The sequence below is a fragment of the Anser anser genome (genome assembly GCF_964211835.1).
Source record: "Anser anser genome assembly, chromosome: 2".
Lineage (NCBI taxonomy): Eukaryota > Metazoa > Chordata > Aves > Anseriformes > Anatidae > Anser > Anser anser.
This window is the reverse complement of record NC_139721.1, coordinates 106,316,167-106,329,397: the sequence shown is the minus strand read 5'-3', so window position 1 is coordinate 106,329,397 and position 13,231 is coordinate 106,316,167. Positions and strand designations below refer to the sequence as shown.

The 13,231-nt window shown below is 36.7% G+C and overlaps 1 long non-coding RNA gene across 3 annotated transcripts; it reads right to left on the bottom strand.

Annotated features, from left to right (window-relative positions):
* Positions 1–1,463: 1,463 nt before the first annotated feature.
* On the bottom strand, positions 1,464–12,914 carry LOC310895714. 3 transcript variants are annotated; one of them, XR_014580885.1, is made up of 4 exons: positions 12,773–12,914; positions 5,342–5,483; positions 4,331–4,558; positions 1,464–2,526 (listed from the first exon to the last, which is right to left on the bottom strand). It is a non-coding gene; the product is annotated as an uncharacterized lncRNA (long non-coding RNA). The 3 variants fall into 3 exon arrangements; XR_014580887.1 differs by having other exon boundaries at positions 4,331–4,513; positions 12,773–12,911; XR_014580886.1 differs by lacking the exon at positions 1,464–2,526 and adding an exon at positions 3,783–4,081 and having other exon boundaries at positions 4,331–4,513; positions 12,773–12,912.
* Between the last annotated feature and the right edge of the window lie 317 nt (positions 12,915–13,231).

The window sequence follows — 13,231 nt, the reverse complement described above, 5'->3', positions numbered from 1 at the left end:
ACATAATCTTCTTTTGCTTGTCCTTCAAGGAGCATAAAAAGAATCTCTGCAGAATGCCATCGTTATGAAACCTAAGAGGCTTCCCAAGATACCCAGGTTTACATCTTGTTAATATGAACTTCATTGCTATGTTATGAATAATAATATTCTTTAAAACAAACAAAAAAGGAAAAATGCAAAAAGGAGATCTTGCAGAGTCATGTTAGAGGTTAGATCATATCTAAAATATAACTGAAAGCTCAGTGACTAGAGGGTAGTGGAAGAAAAACTGGGGACCCAGATTTCCAACATTTCAAAAAAGAAGAAAAATCAAACTCTCCCCTGAAAGCAGTAAAGTTTCTAGGTTTTCTCTTTCTGTGTAGATTACAAATAGCGTGAATATTATACCTTTGTAAATACTGCTTAATAATAAGCTCTATATTTCAGCTAAATGTGAGGTCTATTATAAGAACTGTTTCAGAAAAATTGCGAAGTCCATTCTGCCTTTATTTTCTGTGCTCAGCTAGTACCAAATTTACAAACAAAAAGTCACATTCTGCTCAGAAGACAGTACTTCCAAGCACCTAGTTATCTGCGAGAAGAGGCCGACCCCCAGCTCCCCACACAGGTAGTTGTGGGGAGCAATAAGGTCTCCCCTGAACCTCCTCTTCTCCAGACTAAACAACCCCAGTTCCCTCAGCCGCTCCTCATAGGATTTGTGTTCCATGCCCTTCAGCAGCTTTGTAGCCTTTCTCTGGACACACACAAGGGCCTCGATGTCCTTCTTGTAGTGAGGGGCCCAAAGCTGAGCACAGTACTTGAGGTGTGGCCTCACCAGAGGGACAGGAGGACGTTCACCTCCGTAGTCCTGCTGGCTACACTATTCCTGATACAAGCCAGGATGCTGTTGGCCTTCTTGGCCACTTGGGCACACTGCCAGCTCATGTTCAGGTGAGCATCAGTCAGCACCCCCAGATCCTTTTCCTCTGCACAGCGTTCCAGCCACTCTGCCCCCAGCCTGTAGCGTTGCGTGGGGTTGTTGTGGCCAAAGTGCAGAACCTGGCACTTAGCCATGTTGAACTTCATCCAATTAGCCTCTGCCCAATGATCCAACCTGTCCCGGTCCCTCTGAAGGTCTTTCCTACCCTCTGGCAGATTGACACTTTCTCCGGTGTTGGCCACTTCTCGCAGATAACTAGTGATAAGACTAGAGGGAAGGGCCTCAAGTTGTGCCAGCAGAGGTTTAGGTTGGAAATTAGGAGACATTTATTCTCAGAAAGAGCAGTCAGGCATTGGAACGGGTTGCCCAGGGAAGTAGTGGAGTCACTATCCCTGAGGTTGTTCAAGGAAAGGTTGGACCTGGTGCTTAGGGACACGGGTTACTGGGCAACGTTGGTGGTAGGGTGATATTTGGACAAGATGATCTTGATGGTCTTTTCCAGCCATAATGATTCTATGATTCTATTAAATTGGTGGGTGTGGGATGGAAGAGGTAAAATCCATTCAGCTGGAAAATAAAATCTCATAAACAGTGAAGGTATTAATAGACCATTTTTATTAAAAAGTAAATAAAATCAAAACCTCCTGAAGATTTGTCTACCTTACCAAATGGTTTTGAGAAAATCAAGCATTTGTATGGCAATCTAATTCTCCCAGTCCGTTTTGGTCAGTACTGAATCTATAAAGCCAGCAAAAGAATTTTAGATTTGATTTTTTGGTCAGTTTTTCCATGAAAACTCCCCTAGGCTTTTGGACTGCAAGACAACCACTCCATTAAAAAAAATAAAATTAAAACAACAACAAAAACAAACAAACAAACAAACAAACTTGTTGAGATATTAAGTCCATTGTTATTTGTGTTTGGATTAAGACATAACTAAGGAATAAAATTCATAATTATTCTCTCTCTGTAGTTCTTATTTACCCAGACTGAGCTAAGCACAATAATTTCCAACATCTTTTCATGTAAATATTTCATTTGCCTAGATTTTTTTTTTTTCACATTCACCCCCACAGTTTAGATTTTTGATGCATTTTGTAGATATGCAAGATTATTTTGGGGCCACATTGCCAAAGAGGTGCAGTAATTGCCCTCTGCCGTAACACCAAGTTAACACATTTCATTTAAAATTTAATTCAATTTTCACTTATCTCATAACAATGCTTAAAAATGCCTGAAAGCAGATCTTATGAGAACATGAGTAACTGCAGAATGGAAATATAGAGCAATTATGATAAACTAGCATTGACAGGTGGATTTTAGAGTACATTTTTCAAGCCCCAAAAGGCATAACTGGAATACATAATAATTATTTCATTGAAAAGCAGAGAGCAGACATACAGCTTATTGCTATGACATCCACCTAAATTCTACAGTAAATATTTATTCTTGATTGTGGAGCTTGTATAAAGAGCGGAATATTGAAACAAAGGGCAAATATACAATTAGAAAATACAAAAAACCTCAGTACCATAATTCTTCCTTAAGTCCTCTCAAAGATGAATCTGTATTATGGACTCTCTTTTATGGAAAACATCCAAAAATTCCTATGAAGAATAAAGAGTGTTCACATTTTAGGGAATCTGATGCATCAGAGGTGTTTTTTTCTGTAAGTTGAGATACATTTTTCTGAATTTTCTAAATGTTGACATTCCCCCAACATATGGGAGATACTATATGTATATCATATATATATATGATACATAACCAATATGATTCTATAAAAAGTAATAGAGTGGATGTATTTTTAAAAAATATTTTGTTGTTTGTGGTGGTGGTGGTTTTGTTTTTCTAAAAGACAAATATAATTAAAAGCTTTTGCAAAAGAGAGACATTTTTTTTTCTAAGGGAGAACTTTTAAACAAACAAACAGAACGAACAAACAAACAAAATAAACAGTGACTACTACTTAATTTTACTGTTACTTTATTTCCAATATAGCAAACCAGTTCCAATATTGCAATTATATAGAGATAAAATAAATTAGATTCCTGTGAGAAGAAGTGGTTTTTTACATTAAATATCCATCAAAGAGAATCACAAATGATGATAATTTATTGGGTATTTATATTCTCTTTCTTTCCTTTGGAATAACTTGAACTGCACCTTTCATATTTTAGTGACTTAACACTACTTTAAAAATGAATGAATTTCACTGCATTTTGAGACTCTCCGATATGCAAATTTGCTTTTACCTTTCTTGGCATAAAACTTTTCAAATGTGAGCCCATTTACAAATTTTTTATTATATATTTTTATTTTTGATCGTCTTAAAATTTTGATTACATTAAGATTTTAATAAAAATGTCAATTACAACTTTCATGTAGATCAAAGAATCAAAAGGAGAAGTACTAGGACATGAAGATAATTTGATGCTAGTTCTTCCACTAGTACTAGTACAAATACAAGTTACTGATGTATGACTCAAAAAAGTCATGCATTACCAAAGAATCATGGTACTAGAAGCTGCAAGAATCTGAGGACAAATGTGGTCTAACCTTAGCTAATGTCAGTGCAAGAGGTTCACTAATAATTCAGTAGGTAGATCTGTTAATTCTTGGAGAGTAGGGAGGAAGGAACATTCATATATTAGCCACAAAAATCCAAAAGACTGCAGTTTATTAAAAACGAATGTCTTTTACCAGGAGAAGAAAGTCAGTGCTATGCAAAAAGCAGATTTATTTTATTTTATTTTATTTTCTGCTATGTGCTGGAGGTAGGGGAAAGGAAAGTAATCAGAATGGGATAAGAGAGGGATGATTTTATTAATAACACCAACAGACAGTAGGTGGAGACAGAGGACAAAATACAATTATTGCTTCCAAAATTTACCTTTGCCACTAAGAATCTAGGTCATACTGTATGTAAAGAACAGGCTGGAACTGACGTCAAACTTCCCTGAGATTTTTACTTACTCTGCGTTCATACTTAGAAATACTTTAGTCTGGGATAGTAAAAATGAAATATTTTCCTCTCTCTCTTCTTTTTTATTTTTTTTCAATATACAGCCTCTATCTCATTCATTCCACACACAAGGGAAGAAATTAAATAAAACTTCTGAAGACAACACAAAATAGCGTAGCTGTCCATGAAAGCCTGTCCTAAATAGAGAAAATAGTTTTAAGAAATGTATTCTTTAACAGCAACTCCCCACAAAATATTAAAAAGAGGTCTTCCCTTCCACTGAGACTGTATTGCCTATTACTGATGTGTGAGGCTTTTTCTTGCTAAAAACAGTATTGTCTCAAGCCACTGTTTTTGCACTTGTAACTTAAAGAAGAAAGTGACTTGGAAGAAAGCAAACTTGAAAGCTACGTTAATGGATGTGTAAGAAGAATTCTACTACTTACAGGGTTCAAAGAGTGTTTGGAGAAGAGTTTTAGAATGTGGTAGCAGGCCAGCTCCTTGCAGCAGTGTCTGGAAGTTTATAGTTCGGTGCTTTCCCGTTCCACTGAATATGTTGTGTACAAGCTCAAGCAAGCCATCTACGTCACAGGACCTTTTTTTCCCCATTGCTGATGTACTTCCATCTGCTGAGGAAGTCACAGAAGTTGATATACCAGAGCTGCATGGGAGAACTGGAAGCAGAAGGGCACACCTTTGGGAAAGTCCTAAGTGGAAAATTCAGGGAAAAGCACAACCTAAACTTGTCTTAGGAAAAAATCATGACTCTGCCTGATCCTATGCTAAATCTTACACTTGAAGATGGAAAAACCTGGTGAGCTGAATAAAGTTCTAGAACAACCATAAGAAGTACAGTATGTCATCTTGCATCCTGAATCTCCCAAAGCCCTTTCCCTTTGAAATCTAAGTCTACATGCACACTAGACTAGATTGGTCCAACACATTTAAAACAATGGATCTTGTATTTCTCCACACACATCTTACAGAAATAACATTAAGCACCATCAGCATTAAAAAATGTGTGAAACATGGTTACTTTGGTATACAAGAGTGATACTAGGATATATGAGAGTAATACTAGGATACCAGGATAATTTTAGTATACAAGAGTATATGCATGCAGGTAGGATAACCAGCATAACACAAACATTTTGGAATTTAAAGATTTTTTTCTTATATTTATTAGGTTTATATGTAAGGTTTATGTATATTCTTATATTTATATAGGTGCTTCCTAGTGTCTGAGGTGCAATGGCCTGAAACAGAAGTGATGCTGAGAACTGAGCTAATTATTTGGGTAGATTAAATCCCTGCTCAGATGATCAGCACAACAATCACTGCAATGATAAAATACTATCAACGAGCCAAGACACATCCTGTATGGAAAACACTTTGCATTTCCTGGGATGGGAGGAGACAAAATTTTGAGGTAGATCAATAACTGTTGCAATGCTTACTGTCGTCTATGCAGAAGCCTTTTTTTCAGTTCACTCCGATGTACAAATTCTTGGCAGCAGAAGGAGCTTATGCAGCCCTTTCTCCTCCAGACAGCTATCTGTATTTGTCAGTTTTGCCAAAAATGTGGGGTCATACAGAGACCTATAGAAAAAACAATTTAGATTTAAAATCACCTGGAGAAGTTGAGTTAAGTAAACTAGTGCTGCAGATAGAAAAGTCAACATACATTAAAGTTTGTGGAAACATCTTGGGATATGTTGTTTTAACAGATGTCAAATGTAAACAAAGCAGATCGTTAAAATCATTCTAGCGTAACCTTTTGGACTGAAAAAGCTTGAAATGCATTTTGTTGGCCAGAAAAGTGAAAAGACGTAGATAAGCTGGCAGCTGTAGGAAAAAAAAAAAAAATGCACCTTGCCACAGCCCAAGGGTTTAATTCTTTGATGGGAAATTTGCAAGGAAATGTTGAAAAATGATTTGTCATGAATAGAACTTATCTAAATCACATTGTGGCAAACTATTAAAAAATAAAAAATAAAAAGGAAAAGAGGATGGAATTTTACTCTGTGTTATGCTTTATCTCTCAAATAGCGGAAATTGACTTTTTTGTTTTGTTTTGTTTTTGTATTTCAGAAAAGAAATTAACATTCATCTGATTTGATCCCTACTGTTAATTTTTAAGTTTACATCAGCTTTCCAAGCAGTGATAAACCTCAGGTTAAAAGATTCAGTAGAAACAGTTCTTGTGCTAATTGTGTTAGAAAAACTTTTATATTTCCTTTTCCTAGTTCCATTCAGATTATTGTTCTTCAGATTGTTGCAGTATAATCATAGAATCATTCAGGTTGGAAAAGACCTCTAAGCTCATCTAGTCCAACCTTTAACCTAGTACTAATACTTCCACCAATAAACCATGCTACTAAGTTCTACATCTACAAGTTTCTGGAAGACCTCCAGGCATGGTGGCTCAACTACTTCACTGGCCAGCCTATTCCAATGCTGCACAACCCTTTCAGTAAAGAAATTTCTCCTAATATCCAACATAAACCTTCCCTGGCGCAACTTGAGGCCATTTCCCCTCATCTTACCACTTGGTATATGGGAAAAGAGAGTGATCCCTTTCTCTCTACAACCTCCTTTAAGGTAATTGCAAAGTACAATAAGATCTCCCCCGAGCCTCCTCTTCTCTGGACTAAACAACCCCAGCTCTCTCAGCGGCTTCTCATAAGAATTGTTCTCTAGACCCTTCACCAGCTTCGTTGCCCTTCCTTGGACATGCTCCAGCACCTCGATGCCCTTCTTGTAGTGAGGGGCCCAAAATTGAACACAGTTTTTGAGGTGCAGCCTCACCAGAACTGAATACAGGGGGAAAATCACTTCCCTAGTCCTGCTGACCATGCTATTTCTGATACAAGCCAGGATGCTATTGGTCTTCTTGGCCACCTGAGCTGGTGGAACTAGGAAAAAAGGAACTAGATGCCACTAAAAAAAAAAAAAAGAATGAAGCTTATTTCAAACATGCTATTCAATGCTAAAAGCACTTTATAAAGCCTCTTATTGATACTTTAATATATGCTTGAAAACACAGAAAGGACTGAAATCCTGATTGTTCAGCATGGAAAGATCAACATAAGACAATTTTCAAAACAAGGAAAGGGGACAAACACAAGCAAACCAGATAATCTCAGGATCCTCTTCTCCGGTTCTGAGCAGCTTCCATTCTGGAACTGAAGATCTTTTTCTGAAAAATGTTTAATTAAAAGCTGGGAAATTGCTTCTAAAGTATTTTGCTTCCTACTCAGATTATGTTCTAGTATGAAAGCATCTCTAGAGAAAATTGTCTGGTTCTTTCTAGAACATCTAATATAGAGGCTATGCATTGGCCAAAATCTATTCTTGAATATGCACATGGCTCTTACTGCATCACTGATTCTCTGTCCTTTAGTAAAAGCCTGCATTTCTCAGTCCTACCTGTTAAAACGATCCAGGCATCCCTGGCAGCTGTAACTTCAACAGTTAAACTCAAAACGAAGGACAATTTACATCTTGAGATGATTTTATACACTGTTGCCATCCTTTTCTCTGCTTATTTTTAGAACTTAGCTATACAGTGGAACGTATATGTAATGTGTTCTTTACACTTCTTTATAAAATCAATCTAAATTTTTACATCCAGACCACATTTATTTTTCTTTTTGTTGTTGTTTTGGAGGTTTTTGTTAGTTTGTTTTTCTTTTAATGTATAAAAATCCAGAGAACCTGTAAGCTGTAAAGAAGAGAAATACTAGTAGGTTATCCAGCTTTTTTCAGCAGCAGCTGTACTGGTTGGGGATATCATACTAGTGCCAAATAATCAAGGAAGAGCATTTAAAATGACACAACATGAACAAGTCTGATTCTTTTCATAATCACAACAGTGAGAGTTGAGCATAATGCCAATGAAACAGAGCTAGTTATATATAAAACCAAAGAAGACTCAGCATCTTAATTTTCAGCTGAAGGAAAGCAATTGAGAAAAGTTGTTTTGACTATTGCTTTCCTAGACAGTTTACAATGGTCTAAGTCAGAGGAGCACCACTGCAGTAGCAGATACAGAGTGATTTACATCAGTTACACCAGGAGCTGGCTCAAATCACTGTGCTAAACATTGTTAATTTTAAGCATTTTGCAGCTGTGCTTTTGCTCAGAAAAATGACATCGGCTATTTTCTAGCAGCTATGGCTGCTACCCTTTACCATTTCCTGTGCCACTCAAGGCCAGTTGCACACAGTTCAAGGGAAAAACATTCAAGATCTAAAATGGATGCATTTCCCCAAAGACAGCAGAAACGTTTGAAATAATTTTCCCATAATAAGATACAGTGAAAAAAATATTTCATTTACTCTTCAACATTCAGAATAAATCCTGTATATACTGCATGAATCTGTAGAATTCTTCAGTGATCCTCCTGGAGTCTCAAATATTTCTATGCCTACTACCTAGGCTAAGAGATGTCCACAAAAACTGTCTCCAAGCTTCACTCCTAATGTGAATTAACTACAGTTGAGTTACTGTGATAAACCACAACTATTATTGATACCTATTTACTCAAAAATCTTATGAAAAGTCTTTACTTTCTGATGGTTTTATTGTTGTTGGTGATGGTGGTTTATTTTGTTTGATTGTTTGTTCTTTAAGTTACTGTAAAGGATTTAAAAATATATAGATTTTGTGTTTGTGTGAAATTAAACAGATGAAGGGATATCCCAGATATCTTGTCTTCTTTATATATATATATAAATCCTCCATAACCTGCAGAGCCACAATATGAAAAATTCCATTCCATTACCTCCGAAGACTGCCTTGGCAAATAATAATAAGAAAACTCTTCTGTCCTGGTTTCAGCTAGGATAGAGTTAATTTTCCTCCTAGTAGCTGGTATGGTGCTGTGTTTTGGATTTAGTATGAGAATAGTGTGATGTTTTAATTGTTGCAGAGCAGTGCTTACACTAAACAAAGGACTTTTCAGCTTCTTACACTGTCCTGCCATCGAGGAGGCTGGGGGTACAGCCGGAACCGGGAGGAGACAGAACCAGGACAGCTGACCCAGACTGGCCACAGAGATATCCCTTACTGCATGATTTCATGCTGAGCAATTAATATGAGGTGACTTGCTGGGGTTAGGAGGACCGCTGTTCAGGATGGGATAGGCATTGGTCAGCAGGTAGTAAGCAATTGCATTGTGCATCACTTGTTTTGTACACATTATTATTAGTAGTACTATTATCATTATTGTTATTATTTTCCTTTCCTTTCTGTCCTAATAAGCTGTCTTTGAACCCACAAGCTTTCACTTTTTTTTTTTCCTCTAATTCTCTCCCTTTTCCCACTGGGGAGTGGGGGAGTGTGAGCGAACAGCTGTGTGGAGCTCAGCTGCCAGATAGGTTAAACCACATCTTCTTACATGTGAGTTATATAGAGAAAGCTGTGAGCTCTCTGTGTTATCTCATTTGATATACTTGCATGTTCTTTTCTTGTACTATTCTTACTGTATTTGTCTGGAAAACCATAGGGTTGTTTTTCAGGCTATGTTTGCTACATGGCAGTTTATTCTGCAGTATTATTTCTATTTCAGGATTCTGAACTCCTGCACTTTCAACATCAACAGCAATTACCTATTATTAATTTGACTAGTGTACTCTTCACTCCTTAAAGCTATTTTTCTACTTTAAATGGTAATCTGTAGATAAGTAAACCCTGCTTTCTAGGGGATGTGCAAATGTCATCTCCATTTTATAGCTCAGTAGACTGAGGATCAGAAACGTTAAAGAGGCACAAGGGCAAGCCAAATTTTATTGCAACAGCTGAATTCCAAACTCCATAGCATGGCAACTGCCACTTGTGACTCAGTGAACGTCCTCATGCTTTGGCATACCATACGCTATGGACCTCTCCTCTCCTCTTTTCTAGAGTAGTAGTAAGTCGCGTAACACTCCCCAGCATCTCATGAAAACCTGAGATAACAGCACTGGATGTGCACGCAGATATCTTGCATGCATATGTATAGTGTGTGCATAACCTATGATGTAAATATGCACCATTTACCAAGGGTTTGGCACCCATATACACCTGTTTTACACACAGGTATTTTCTTATTTCTAAGTCTTGTTTTCATGATATATATGTAATTTTAAAGCCAAGGTTTCAGCTCTGATCTCCCTTTAGTCAGTATAAATCACTCCCAGTGATGTCAAAGGACTTTACATTCTCCAGCATCACCACCACCTTTCCAAGAGCTAATCCTACAGGATTATAACTCTAATGCAGCCTCAAGTCTCTTTTTCATCTTCATGCCAGAGACAGTGGGTCAAGCTGACCTCGTCTTAGAGTGAGGAGCCCCAAAACAGGTAAAGACCCCAGAATCCCATCCCATATGTGTGAGATATGATCTCATTATTAGAGTATGACACAGGTCCCCAAACTTGTGAGTGCAGCTGGGGGTCACCGATATTCCAAGACACCTCTTTTATAGGTGCTTCATTCATGGGCACACTCCCTGCCTGCCAGCTGGTAGCATGTTCTTTCCTTACTGAAATATCAGCACCTTAATTCTCACACACAGACAGGCTAAAAGTTTCCAAGTGAGGTCTGCTCACATGCTACCATCCAGGAAGGAAACTGCGGGCTCTTTGCTGTAGAAAGATGTCCATAGTCCATGAGCCATCACCTGCTATTACTATAGAGCAATATCAGCATGTAAGTCCAGACTAAATAGGTAGAGAGACTTAAATACCACCCTTACTTTTCTAATGATCCCTTTATGTCAGAACTGAGATGATTTAGTGAGACTCTGTAGGAAAAAAATTATGTGCTGTTGCCTTATGTTCCTGTTCTTTGAACATATCTACGGCTTCACATTCCAATTCAGTTCCCTGGCACAGATATAAAGTTGTTTTATTTGAACAAACAAACAAACAAAAAGACCAAAACTCCAACTTTAGCAAGGTTGCACCAAAGAACATATGATATGAATGTGAAGCCCATCCCTGGAAACTTAGCAATACACGTAATACTCTGACATGATTAAAACTGTGGCACAAATCTGATGGCTTATTAAAAAATCTGATTATTTTTCTTAGCTCAGATTCAAACCATTTGTTTTGAAAAGCTCTAACATGTAAATGCACATACATAAGCAATTTGGATACCACTCTGTATGTGTAAGGTAAACGATTGGTTTTGTATACATTCTTGATAAATAGAGAATTATTCATCTGTCTTTGGCTAATTTCCCAAACACTTCATGTGAACTCCTAAGCCTTTCTAGTGAGCTAAGAGCAAATTGTATAGTCGACGAATACCATACACTGCTGTAAGTTATACTAATTCATCTCTCCTTGAAATCTATGGGCAATTTTTCTTGGGAAGGGACAGAAAAGTCCCTGATTTGTTTAGTTCTTCTGAACAATCTTTTCCTCAAATAAGATATTAAGTATCTCCCAAATAACTGTCCAAACATTTTCACAACTGTAGATTGTATTTTTGTTACCTTGTTTTGTAAAGTAGCAGAATGGCTAATTAAGACAAGGGTGTTTTTTTATTTGTTTGTTTGCTTTTTAATGACAAGCCTACCAGAAGTAGCATATAATAATGTGCCATTTCTTTGATGGTGTTAAGTGTATAGCACATTCCATTACTGACAGATCTGAAATTCTCTGTATAAATATTAAATTTACATTAATATAAATGAATCTATTGCCTGTCTAATTTCAATGCATTATTGTTATGTAGCAAGTTTCCATTAGAAAAGTGAGGCTTTCAGATACCACCGATGAAAATATCCAGAAAAATCCTATTACTACTAATACAAAAGTATAAAAATTCCTGCTAACAATGAGCTTGTGAGAAACAAAGTTATGTTTTTGCAATAAAAGGTGTTTTTGGAGTCGAAAATTCCCCTAACCTTGCCTATTCAAAAGTGATTGGCATAGCATTTGGGAGTATGTTAAGCAGATAAGGAGAAGGTCCCACTGTCTCAAAATAAGGTGGATAGCTAAGAAAAACAGGATGAGCAGTATGAAATCAGTAAAAACAAAAGTCACAGGCCCTCTAGTCATGAAAGAAGAAGGAAAAAAAAAAAAGGAAAAGGAGAAATTAACAGTAGGTTAAATAAAATTGTACATATACGGTAGAGAAGTGCATCAAGTAGGCTGTGAACCTGTAGTACTCAGCCAATGAGGAAACAGGGGAGAAATCAGGTGTCGGGTAATAGGGAATATAAGGTTATGACAAATTTTTACTGTGTGCTCCTGCTTGCAGGACACCCACCATTGCAATCGTGAATAAAATAGCTTTACGGAAGATCCTGTCTGAAGAAAATTATTGAGATTTTTTCTCACAACCTCAAATTTTGCAATTTTTAAATAAAGTTATTTATTTGTAATAAATAATATTACAACTATATTCACATAATCACAATAATGAACCCTCCTCTACTTGAGCATGACACATGCATTTATGTACCTGCCAGAAATCAAATCTATTAACAGATCTAAGAAAAAACAAGTAGGACAACAACTGTTTAAATATATTGAAATAAAAGTAAATAAAAGTAAATTTAAAACAAATGAAACCATACAAAACACAATATGGACAAGAGAAAAGTAGATTGCTTATTTGTAGTCAGAGAAAAGGTAACTAAAGAGATTGTATGGCATTGTCTACTCGGTAGAAATGTATAAACATAAATAGATGTGCTTTCAGTTAAAGTATTGTGTGAATTTCACATATTACTTAGCTCTTTTCAGAAGCAAAAATATTTTTCAAATGTTTTTTCCATATAGGCCACAAGCAATTCTGCAATTGTGCAGAAAAAAATACTCTGTCAAAACTAATTGCACACACAAAATTACTTCTGAGATAACATTTTTCCTGTCAAAAGCCTGCCTTACCTGAATATTACCTTGTCTTCCAAACATCTTTATGTACTCAGATGTAAAAATGGATTCAGCTAGCACCAATTGCTGCAATACACTGATCACTGCTCAAATGTAGAAGCCAAGAGCTGATAAAGGAGAGAGGATCACCCACTCATCTCCAACAGCTGCATTTACCGCTCATTCTTATGGGAAAAAACCTTTCAGCTGCCCTGATGCACAGCCATTATTCGGCATGAGGAAGGACTTGGTTCATTTTTCATTCTTGTTCTCCAGGAATTACAACCCTTAGATGGATATGGGAATGTGAATGAACCAAACTACAGGACAATTACAAACCTCAAAAAAAGTTCACATGACAAGAAAATTTAATGTGTGTAAGTATATATTTATACATGGATTTCTCTCAAAACTCAATTTCAGAAGAAAAAGAACTGCTTCCCAACTCCCCCTAAAACTGCATCTTCAGACTCC